This window comes from Patella vulgata, chromosome 4, assembly GCF_932274485.2.
Source record: "Patella vulgata chromosome 4, xgPatVulg1.2, whole genome shotgun sequence".
In the NCBI taxonomy this organism is placed as follows: domain Eukaryota; kingdom Metazoa; phylum Mollusca; class Gastropoda; family Patellidae; genus Patella; species Patella vulgata.
The window spans coordinates 34,678,660-34,692,155 of NC_065882.2; the positions used below are offsets into that span (position 1 = coordinate 34,678,660).

General features: G+C 35.3%; 1 long non-coding RNA gene across 1 annotated transcript; it reads right to left on the reverse strand.

Annotated features, from left to right (window-relative positions):
• Nucleotides 1-6,127: 6,127 nt before the first annotated feature.
• On the reverse strand, nt 6,128-8,373 carry LOC126817232 (uncharacterized). Its single transcript, XR_007678897.2, has 3 exons — nt 8,099-8,373; nt 7,727-7,810; nt 6,128-6,769 (listed from the first exon to the last, which is right to left on the reverse strand). It is a non-coding gene; the product is annotated as an uncharacterized LOC126817232 (long non-coding RNA).
• Between the last annotated feature and the right edge of the window lie 5,123 nt (nt 8,374-13,496).

A 13,496-nucleotide genomic window follows, 5' to 3' on the forward strand; every position in this document is an offset into this window, starting at 1 on the left:
AGTGTGTGCACATTCTAACAATTGATAAATAGTTGGAATTCAGACATAATAATTATATAATTATGTATTATTGGTTATAATTCTAACGTTAATCTAACGTAAATTTTACATCAGGTTTCTAACCGTTAGTGTATGGTTAGTTTTCTGACGTAAATCTAACGTTAGTTTTCTAACGTTAATATAACGTTAGTTTTCTAACGTTAATGTAATGTTACTTTTATGTCATAATTTTAACCGTTATTTTAACGTTAGTTTTCTAACGTAAATCTAACGTTAATTTTCTAACATAAATCTAACGTTAGTTTTCTAACATAAATCTAACGTTAGTTTTCTAACATAAATCTAACATAGTTTTCTAACATAAACCTGATATTAGTTGTATAAAGTAAAACAAATGTCAGTTTAATGTCATGATACTAACAATTAAATTATTGTTATTTTTTATCCTTAGTTTTCTTACGTAAACAAATGTCAGTTTAATAACATGAGCACCATTTGTAATGAAGCGACTTGATGAAGAAGGCTAACCATATCCAACAGGAGAATACTGGTGTGGACTAGAATAAGCAGACGCCAAAGACTGTCATTCAATTTGGGCTTTTTGCATATTTCGTCGAACATAATTGATTAAAATATACAGTAAAACCAGATAAGACTGAACTTTATTCAGTTTATATACATTCATATTATATTATTATATGCCTTGCTACCCATTTGTGTCCATTTCCAGGGGCCCAACAATAGAAATGAAATGGGGTTTAACGTCCTACTGTTCTGCACCGAACTGGGCTAATAAAGACGGGCATACACCATACAGTGTGCTATGAGTTACATTTTGCCCGTACAGCGGCACTACGACCTACTCTTATATCGAATTCCAACTGTCAAGGGATCTTTTACGTGCACACTAATGTGTCCACAGGACCTCAGTTTTTCGTCCCATCCGAACGACTAGACAGGTTTCCTTATCAGGCCCTACGTCCTGCATCACTTTCTCGGCCAATGCAGGGATCGAACCTTTTAACTCCTTTAAGAATTTCGGCCTGTAAGCGACACATAAAGAGAAAAAGGAATGAATTAATGAATGACCTACTCTCATTTCGAATTCCAGCTGTCAAGGTTTCTTTTACATGCACATGCAACATGAGCACAAGATCTTGATTTTTTGTCCTATTTGAAGGACTAGACACTGAGCTACACCACAAACAAGGGGAAAATTCTACACCAGGATCGAACCCCTTGCTAGTTAGCCAGTATGTTAACTTGAAAGTTAACCATTGACCATCCAACCCGCCAGTGTGCTACAAGGGAGTTTTATCCGGACAGCTGTGCTAAGGCCTACTCATATATTGAGTTCCAACTGTCAGGGGATCTTTAACGTGCATGCCGATGTGTACATGGAACCTCAGTTTTTCTTCCCATCCGAAAGACTAGAAACCTGTGCAGTACACAAACACATTCTCCTTATTATTCCAGTCTGTGACTACAGTAACTTGATATTGTACACATTGGCGTGCACGTAAAAGATCCCTTGGTAGTTGGAATTCGATATAAGAATATTCTGTTGTGCCGCTGCCCGGGCAAAATTTCCCTCATAGCACACTGTATGGCGTATGTCCGTCTTCATTAGCCCAGTTTAGGAGCAGAACAGTAGGACGTTAAACCCCATTTCATTTCGTGTACATTGGACCTCAGATTTTTGTCCCATCCGAACGACTAGACAGCTGTCCTTGTCAGGCTCTCTGTCCTGCAACACTGCCAAGCAGAAACCACATCGGAAAATCCTGATGAACACTAGCCAGCCAGTGTCTTACTCACTTAGCCACTGTGGCTCCGGGGTCATAAATGTAGTGCCACAAAAAAAAAATTTGCAGTTCACAAACACATTCTCCTTACTATTTGAGTTTGTGACTACAGCAACTTGAAACAGGTCCAATAAATAGCCTTTTTTATGCGGTTTGCAATCGAAATCAAACCTGAGAGGGAAAACAAATAATGATAATGCATGAAAAAGTAGTGAGAATGAAATGGGGTTTAACATCCACTCGACTCAAACTAGGTTATTTCAGGACTAACCGTAGGGGTCTTTAGCAGTGGGAGGAAACCGGAGTACCCAGAGAAAATCCACGGGGTTGGACAGGCGACCCTACTCCTTGTCATTTTCCTTTTACGTACATGCCAATGTGTACATAGGACCTCAGTTTTTCGTCCCATCCAAACGACTAGACAGCTGTTTTTGTCAGGTCCTCCGTCCTGCATCACGGACAAGTGGAAACCACGTCGGAAAATTCTGATGAGCTTTCTCAGGCAACACTGTGAGCGAACCTGTGACCTCCAAGCAAGCCAGCCAGTGTCTTATTCACTTAGCCACTTTGGCAAAGGGGTCATAAATATAATTCCACAAAAAAACCTGTGCAGTTCACAAACACATTCTCCTTACTATTTGAGTCTGTGACTACAACAACTACTCGAAAGTAGTGCGAACTGTAAATTTTATTTTGTTAAACTATCGTAAGAAAAGAAACATATTGAATATGCCTGTCAATATTCTTTCTCTGTCAGAGCAGCTAAAATTTGAAATTGTCTTCCAAAAACTCTTCGTGAGTCCTCTTCCATCCAAAAGAGAGAGAGAGAGAAATGTGGTTTAACGTCCACTTGACACAAACCAGGTCATTTCGGGACTAACATGGTTTAATTTTATTTCAATAATTTGCTTGCGCGTAGGGGTCTTTAGCAGTGGCAGGACCCGGAAAAAACCCACGAGGTTGGACAGGCGACCCTACTCCTTGTCACGTATAACCGGGGATTCGAAACCACGCCAGTTGACTCAATGACAGGTCGTATGACCATTCGGCAATCCAACCCCCCAAAAATGGTGTTGAAATGGGTGTTTTTGTGAATGCGCTTAGAAATACTCATGTGTAATGAAGTGCTATATTTGAACCATAATAATAATATAGTAGGCCTAGTGGACTCCTCTATCTCAATTTTGGTTGAATGTTTGGAAATTTGATGGCTAATTAGATTTAGGACACTCTGGAATATTTTCTAGGCTTGGCTTCATGTGGCCTGTTTTCCATGCATACAAGAACTAGACAATTAGAAGTTAAACAAAATAAAATCTGCATCAAAATAATACATTATTTTTTTATTTCATTGCCCGAAACACCTTTACAGCCTGAATGGTAATATTGGGGCAGCGTTTATGTCTGCATGGGTGGTTATTGAATTTATTAAATTGACTAACTTTTGCACAATGAGTAAATATAAATTATCTTAATACCCCAAGGCAGACACAAGTGGCCTTTCAAACCAATTTAAATTCGGTCAAAATTTGTAGAAATTTAGATATTATTTTATTGCATGTGTGTACAATTTGTTATGTGTCTAAGCTCTGTTACCACAAAAAATATATTTAATTTAGTCCTTATAGTAGATTCTATCACACGTTTGAAAGTTGTCCAGCGAATATATATGTTATAGTTTGACCTAGATAAATATAAGACTGGGAAAATAAATATTAAAAAAATTCCGACATCTTAATAGTAGATACCTATATTCGCAATGGGAATATTATTTTACATATCGGGATTATTTAATTTGATACAACTGAATAAAATGGCTCTAGTCGATCTATTTTAAAAAACATCAACAAAATATACGAGTTTGGCTACTGCATCCGTCGTGATCCGAATAAAGTTGTACGTATGTATATTATATCATGTGTATGCTTTAAAAAAGGCCTCTAAATCATATAATATATTCTTCAATTTTACTATTCATAGGCCTAAAATATTGCGTAGTCGGTAGTTATAGCCTATATATAAAATATTGAAGTGCGTAGGCCTACAGTTGATAGTCGCATAGACTGCGTTGTTATCTACGTATATATATATGCCGCCATTTTGGGTCAATCTCAAGATAAATTACAGTCAATGCAAATGAATAACTACATCGATAGATTATTAAATGTAATTTCTATTAACTGATTTCAATGTTAGGTGGTCTATGTTTGTTGTCTTTTTCAGTATATTGTCCACATTGATTAAACTATCATTATTAAAATCATTTTGATTCTTTTAAATTTGTACGTACTTTTTCACAACTCTGAACCCGGAAGCGAGGTATTCTGGGAAGGTTATTTTAAAATGGCGGGCGATTGGAATTTATTCGTGGAGTGCATGAGAAATGTTTAATATACAGCTACTTGGATTACACAAACAGAGAAAGATAGATTATACCAGTTAAATTGAGAGGTTTTATTTGAAAGTAAGTTTTTTCTTATATCCCCGACTGCTGATATAAACGTATACTGAGACTACAAATTCAGCGATATGAAAAGAACTTACAACAATACAATGTAATACAATAAATACTATTCACACAGATATAAAACTATTTCTATGTCCTTATTTTTCTAATTTTTCACCGTAATTCTTATTTCTGTAAGAGGCCAGGTTACGAAACAGTTTGCTTTTGTGAAAATAAAACAAATTACTATCAGTTTATTACTGTACACATTTTGATTTTGGACTCAAGTAAATATGTCCTCACTAGCCCTACTCAACGCTGCAGGCTTTGGCACATGACATTTTTACTTTCATCCCAGCTAACAAAATTTAGTCTTCCGAACGTTTTCAAACATTAGTTATTATGGTTATTTCACGTTAGTTTTGAATGTTCATCTGACGTAAGCCAGGAAAGTTTTGTTGTCGTCAGCTCCACGTTATTTACAAATGTTACAGGATACGTTAAGCAGACGTCACTTTTAACGTTCGTAGCACGAATTCAAGTAGTCGTCTGTCTATTCAAAATCGTTACTAGAAAATGTTCCTGAAACGTTCCCGAAACACAAAGGTTCGCTTGACGTGAACCGGGAAAGTTTTTTTGTCGTTCTCCCAACTTTCTAAAAGAACGTTATAAAATATACTCGTGGCACGGATTAAAAAGGTTATCATAAAATGATCCCAGGACGTTATCTAAACCTTTATTTCGGTTCGCTTTATGTACCGGTAACGTCTACAGCATGTATTACACTTCACCTCTTTAACGTTCCGGATAACGTCAATAGCAGGTGTTAAATTCTCCTAACCTTAACGTTACAGAGAACCTCTGGAGAATGTGTTAAATCCCTCCCCTGTAAGGTTTCAGATAACGTCTATAGCATGTGTTTTTTCCCCTCCTTGAACGTTACAGATAACATCTAGTGCAGGTGTTAAAATCCTCCCGGTAAACGTTCCCTATAACGTCTAAAGCATGTGTTAATTACTAACCGCAATACGTTACATATAACGTCTACAGCATTTGTGAAATTCGTCTCCGTAAATGTTCCCGTTAACGTCTACAGCATGCGTGAAATCCCCCTCCATAAACGTTCTCGATAACGTCTATAGCATGTGTTACATACCCCCCACCATTACCGATAACGTCAATAGCACGTCTTTATCCCCAACCCTAAAACGTTACGGATAACGTCTATAGCAGGTGTTCAATTCTCCCCCCGAAACGTTCTCTATAACGTCAAAAGAATATGTTAAAACCCCATTCTAATACGTTACACATAACGTCTATAGCAGGTTTTCAATGCTCCCCCTAAAACGTTCTCTATAACGTCTATAGCATGCATTAAATTCTTCCCCCTAAACGTTACAGATAACGTGTAACTCAAGTATAACCTGTAATATTATTCCTTCAAAGGTCAGCTTAATTCTATCATCAAAAATATGAATATTAACCAGTATTTTTTTAAATATAAATTTAATAAGTAACGATAACAATAAATTAAAAAGTATAGGCCTAAATCAACATCACAGAAATCATACATCAATATCACAGAAACAGTAAATAATCCTACAGTAATCAGAATCACAGAATCAGTATATAATCATATAGTATCACCGAATCAGTATATTGTCATACAATATCAGTGCATCACAGCACTATAGTATAATCCTACAATATCACATAATCAGTATACAAGTATAATCATGCAGAATCAGTAATATAATCATGCAGTATCAGTATTATAATCATATAGTATCAGTATTATAATCATATAGTATTATAATCATATAGTATCAGTATTATAATCATATAGTATCAGTATATTATCATAAAGTATCAGAGAATCAGTACATCATCATACTGTATCGGAATATAATCATAAAGTATCACAGTTATCAGTATATAATCACAAAGTGTCACAGAATCAGTATATTATCAGATATTATCACAGAATCAGTATATTATCATAGTATCTCTCTTATCATACAGTATAAGCGTATTATCATATTTATTCACATAATTTTATTATACTCATACAGTATCACTGAAATTAGAATCACAGAATCAGTATATAGTCATACATTATCACAGTAATCAGAACCACAGAATCAGTATATAATCAACTAGTATCACAGAATCAGTACATATAATCATCATATAGTATCACAGAACCAGTATATAATCATCATATAGTATCACAGAACCAGTATATAATCATCATATAGTATCACAGAACCAGTATATAATCATGCAGTATCAAAGTAATCAGAATCACAAAATCTGTATACAATCACATATCACAGTATCAGAACTATTCAGAACCACAAAATCAGTATGTCATACAGTATCACAGAATCAGTTTATATATTCTCATACAGTATCACAGAATCAGCATATAATCATGCAGTATCAAAGAATCAGTATATAATTATGACTCATCGGCCCTGACTCATCACTATCATTTGTATCTTGTAAGGTAACTCTTCTGTAATTATAAAACAAGTCAAAATGAGGCAAGTTAGCTTTGGCATGAAATGTCTATACAAATATCCAGTAAACTAATGAGTGGATGACGTTCGGATGGGACGAAAAACCGAGGTCCCGTGCACACATTTGCGTGCATGTAAAAGATCCCTTGGCAGTTGGAATTCGATATATGAGTAGGCTGTAGCGCCGCTGCCCGGGCAAAATTTCCCTCATAGCACACTGTATGGCGTATGCCCGTATTCATTAGCCCAGGTTAGGAGCAGAACAGTGGGACGTTAAACCCCATTTCTTTTCATTTTCCAAAATATAACCGTCTTCATTTGCCCAATTCGGAGCAGAACAGTAGGACATTTAACCCCATATCATTTCATGTCATTTCCAAAATACCAATCAACCCCCGAAATATAATGTCAAAACTATTCCAATATGTTTACAACCAGTGTCTCAACTCGCACTGCTTTGAAGAAAGTATTTGTAAAACATGCAAGAATAGACAGCAGTTGGCAAATTTTGAAATCTATATTTATAATAATAATTTTTGAAATATTTATACTTAAATAAAACTGCATTATATTGTAAATTCAACAGGTAGACATCATTTAATCACAATTTTCCCAAAATATTGCTAATCAACACCGGAAATTGCTAATCAACTGCCTAAATTTACCTCATTTGAAAAATATTGAGAACCATGGTCGCAATAACATTTGAATATGTGTTATGATTCCTAATAAATGCTTTGGATACTTCTCAGCTAAGATTTTTGCAAGTCTGTTTAGATCTCCTGATCGTAGATAAGGCAAATCTTTGGACTAGAGTCACTCAGTCACACTTAAGTTTTGGACTTTTCTCTGGCCCAATGAAGTTTCAAAAATATTGGAATTTTACAGACTGATGGACCGACTTTTATGGCAACAATATTCTCTCAAATTGAAAATATGAAAAAGTTGATTACCTGAGCATATTTGAGGGTATCTCCAATGGAATCATTGATCTCTTTAATAGTACTGTTTGTTTATATGTAATTTTCTACAGGCTTCTGAAATCAAATTTAAGATTAGTAAGTTAAACATGTGTTAGCGTTTTAGGGTGCATGATAAATATAAACTTAATCAGATTATAATTTTGTTGACAATCAATAGGCCAATAACCTAAAACGCGATTTTTCGCACAATCAGGGCCGGGGCTATAATCCCAGAAGTCACAATCCGATATGCACTAATAACTAAAGGAACCAAGATCATTGGTATAGAAACATATAAAGATTAATCAAAATCAGATAAAATTGTAACATACTTTTACACTATTATTTGAAAAAGTTGATTACCTGAGCATATTTGAGGGTACATGTATCTCCAATGAAATCATTGATCTCTTTAATAGTACTGTTTATATGTAATTTTCTACAGGCTTCTGAAATCAAATTCAAGATTAGTTAAACATGTGTTAGTGTTTTAGGGTGCATGATAAATATAAACTTAATCAGATTTTAATGATTTTGTTGACAATCAATAGGCCAATAACCTAAAACACGATTTTTCGCACAATCAGGGGCTGTAATCCCAGAAGTCACAATCCGATATGCACTAATAACTAAAGGAACCAAGATCATTGGTATAGAAACATATTAAGATTTATCAAAATCATAAAAGTTGTAACATACTTTTACACTATTTGTGTACAAGGAGCAGGCAGTTTCGGTCTGATTTTCACAAAATTGTGACCTACATGTAGAGGCACCACAAGCTAAAAACATGATTTTTTTGTACAATCAGGGGTCATAACCAAATGGAACCAATATATTTTATAATATATTTAAGTGTTTTTTTAAAATTGAATACAGTGATTTTTCGAACAATCAGGAAGATGCAATACGATATGCGCAAACAAGAAACCAAGATCTTTGGGTTATAAACATACATTTCAAGTTTTATTTTATCAGACAGCTTTGGTTTGATTTTCACAAAATTCAAACTCAACTGTAATTGGGTGAAACGGTGATATGTTTAAACAATTTATGAAGTAGGACAAAAGTTGTGATCTCTAGTAATGTTTGAACGATATTTGAAGTCCTATATAATTGGAGAGCTGTGATATCACAGTGGGGAAGCGAATGTCATGAGACAAATGTGCGAACATCTCCATGAACGTAGTAAATGCACAAAATACCACAATAATACAGGATACATGTATGATAATAATAGTTAATACCAAATAGTCATTTTTAACTGAAAACCGTTATGTTTTTGTGTTAAAAAAGACCCTCAAAATGCGATTTCCAAGCAAGGATTTTCTGTAAAACACGAGTTACCACTTACATACCTTGGTTACAACTTTCAAACTTGCTCCAAAATTTTGAAGGGCATTTTTGACACATTTTTCATTAAGGGCGTTGAGCAGTATAAAATGCACATTTTAAAGCTAGCACTGTAATTTTTGTTGATAAGATATGACATCTTTTGTTACATGGGGTGATAAACTACATATTAATCACCAAAACAATACCAATTTTTTTTTACCATCAAGCCAACGGTGAGGCTGATGTCCCCACCGAAATCCCAAAATAAATAGAGGACACATTTAATTAATCGTACATTTTTCAAAAGTATCAAGCAATCAAACTGATTATCAACTATACACTAAGTTTCAACACTCTATATCAGACCAGACATAATCAAAGTTATCTTGTCCCAAAGCATCGACCAATGAAATTGCTTAGCTTTGCTTAGCTTTACCTTGAAATGTTAATCATTGAACTCCGTCAAGACATTCACCTAATGAACATCTACGTCAAGTTAAAACATTGTACCTCAATTAAAAGCAGGGTTGTTATGTTTAAAAGTCTTCACCAATCAAATTGCTTATCGCTACTTAGTCTTAGTAGAAAATTCTCATCATCAAACTTAGTCAAGGTAATGATATGATGAATCTATACTCAGAGTTTCATCACTCTCACTTAATTATAACCAACGTATCGTGCCCCAAAGCATCAATTCAACCAATCAGATTGCTTATTTCTGCTTACCGTAAGCAGACAATGTTTATCACTGAACTCCATCAAGGCATTCACCTAACGAACGCCTACACCAAGTTTGAACATTCTACCTCAATTAGAAGGAGAGTTATTGTGTTCCAAAGTCTCGAGAAGTCTCGGCCAATCAAATTGCTTAATGCTCTGCTTACCCTGAACAGAAAATGTTCATTCGAACTTAGTCAAGGTATTGATGTGATAAAACTATACACCAAGTTTCCTCACGTTCTCTTCATTAGAACTAAAGTTATCATGTCCCAAAGTATCAACCAATCAAATTGCTTATCTCTGCTTAACCTATGCAGAAAATTCTCATCTGCAAACTCCATCACCCAATAAACATCTACGTCAAGTTTCAACATTCTAGCTAAATCAGAATGAGAGTTATTGTGTTCCAAAGTCTCGACCAATCAAATGGCTTATAATATCGCTTTGCTTACCCTGAGCCGAAAATGTTCAATATCGAACTTAGTTATAAAACTATGCACCAAATTTCATCACTCTCACTTAATTAGAATTAATGTTATCATGTCCCAAAGCATTAACCAATCAAAGTGCTTATCTCTGCTTACCCTAGGCAGAAAATGCTCATCCTCGAACTACATCAAGGCATTGACCTAATAAACACCATCACCAAGTTTGAACATTCTAGCTCATTTAGAAGGAGAGTTATTGTTTTCCAAAAAGTGTGACGGACAGACAGACGAACCCATTTTAATAGTCCCCTGCTTTCTTTGGAAGGCGGGGGACAATAAAGAGGGTTGATGAGAACAAAAGTCAAATTTTCTCAGTTATACCATACCTGCATGGATTTTCATTAAATTTGGTATGAATAATGCTATAAATTGCAAGTCCCAAAAAAAAGATATTGGACAATTTTGGGCCATAGACTGCGGTTTGTCGGGCATCCATGGAAATGACAAAAAACAATGAGTTTTCTAAAATTTCTTGGAAATTCTGTTAGTACCATACATGCCAAACAGATTTAATGATAATTCCCCCATTAGATCGAAAGTAGAGGTTATAAGCGACATTTCGACACCAAAAACGTAAAATATCAACGCAATGTCTTTTAAAATCTTTGTTCATTATTTACCTTCAAACAATATTCGGACATAAAAGTAAATATTTACTTCAGTGCACTACTCTGCCGCTCTAAAAATCATTTTATACATTCAAAAATGGTAATCTTCGATCATCAATATATGAAATTCAGCCATGTTCCAGTCGCGATAGATGGTAGACCTGGATAATTGCGTCTTCTGATTCCTTCTGATTTATTCAAGAACTCATCTTGGTCGGGGAAACCATCTCGTTTGCTATAAATAATATGTTTCTTTCCGCTTGTAGCCTACCTCAATTATTACACAACAAACGGTTGGGCTGTTACTATGTCCTCTGGGTTACATGTATTTTACCCAAGGAACAAGTATAAATTTGGTGTTGAAAAGTTAGTGCGTATCACTCAACTCAACGCCCTTAGCATAACAAGCGGTTGCCATGCAAGATATGCTCACATTTTGCAAGAGATGGACAGAGGACAAGCTAAAACATAAAAGTGATCTTTGTGGAATCTGGGACCATAAACCAGCAAGTGAGGGTCCGATATGCACCAACATCAAAAGGAATTAAGGAACCAAGATCTTTTGGATATAAACATAAAATTTTAATAAGTTTACAACTTATAGAGGGTTCACAACAACCTTGGTATTGACTACATACTATTACACTATTTGTGTATAAGGAGCAGCCATTTTGTCGTGTAATTTCAGACCAATTTTAACATAATTTGAACTCCGCCATCATTTGTGCGTTACCGTGATATATTTAAACTTTTTTTTTTCAATTGGATAAAAATTATAACCTCTACAGGCACCACAAGTTGAAAACGTTACTTTTTGTTCAATCAGGGGCCCCAACGTTATCCAGAAAATTACGATCTGATATGAGCAAATGTCAAAAGGAACTAAGATCTTTGGGAAATACACATACATGTACAGTTCAAGATTTAGCAAAATTGGTTAAAAATTGTGACTTCTAGAGGGTCCACAACCTTGGTATTACATACTTTTACACAATTGGTGTAGACAGAGCAGCCTTTTTGTCGGGCAGTTTTGGTCCGATTTTCATGAAATTCGAACTAATCAGGATTAAAACGGTTTCTTTAAAAACTGAATACAAATTGTGACGTCGAGAGGGTCCACAATCTAGAAACATGATTTTCTTGAACAATCAGGGCCTGTAAATCCAGGAAGTTGCATCTGATTTGCACAAACATTGAAAGGAACAAAGATCTTGCGGTTTATAAAGATACATTTCAAGCCTCAAGTTTCATCACACTTTTCACAGCCAGCTAAAGTAAAAATGTGGTTTTCAGTGCAATCATTGGCCATAAACAATAAAGTGGTCCGACACATGCCAATTTCGAAAGGAACAGAGATCTTTGGAAAATTTCGGATAATATTGTGACCTGTCGAGCGCCCACAAACAAATTGTGGACTGACTGGCCTAATGAAGACAATGTGTTATGAGGGAAATTTTGCCCGGGCATCGGCGATACGGCCTACTCTTATATCGAATTCCAACTGTCAAGAGATTTTTTACGTGCACACCAATGTGTACACAGGACCTCAGTTTTCCGTATCATCCGAATGACTAGACAGCTGTCCTCCGTCCGTCCTGCATCACTAACAAGGGGAAACCACACCGGAAAATCTGGATGAACTTTCTTGGCCAATGCAGGGATCGAACACCCATCCTCCAGACTATTGAACCAGCGTCTTTACCACGTGATCCCCCTGGACTGACGTCCAGGCAGGGGCGAGTCGGGTGGACGACATGATATACCGGTACAGTCACATGAAAATGTGAGAAACTTCCAAAATGTGGGCATATAAAAAACAGTAAGCTTATATTATCCAACATTGATATACATGTAAATTATTGTGATACGAGTTGAAATAATAGTGGATTTGGTTACAAGTAGAACTTCACAAATTACTTGGAAATAAATTTGGAGGTGCCATTAGACTAGGGCTGGCAATCGATACCTATTTTGAATATCGATATCGGCAACCATTTTGGCAATATCGATATCGATATATCGGAAAATTTAAAGTTGAAAGAAATAATTGTTTGTATGCTAATAATGCATTTAAATGTGTTATTTTATTGATGAAATAAAAAAAAGTAACTATGATCCTCAAACTATGTTTTCTTAATGTTTGTTTCATTCACAGCTTATCTTTAGTATTATTAACAAAATAGTAATCGCAGCTTCGCGTTCGCCATCATTGCTGTTGACAATTTTCCTCGGCCGCTTATAACAATAAATAAATTTGTATTAAAATCGAGTTATTTCCCATGAACAATTAATTAATTATTCATTGTCATTGTTGTAAACGACCCCAAAAATTTTCGACTAGTGTGTGGTTATTAGTTTTAGCGTGTTTTGAAAGATATGACGGCGATTATTTGACACAAAACATTCCGTTAATTTCATTTTATTGAAGCTTCTTTATTTTTTATACGAGTATCGATATCAAGAATTTGAATATCGATATTTTTCCGTAGTCGACGACGATTATCAGCAATATGGATATTTTTCGCCAGCCCTACATTAGACACAATGAAATGAAATTTAACATTCTACTGTTCTGCTCCAAACTGGGATAATGAAGACAGGCATATGCCA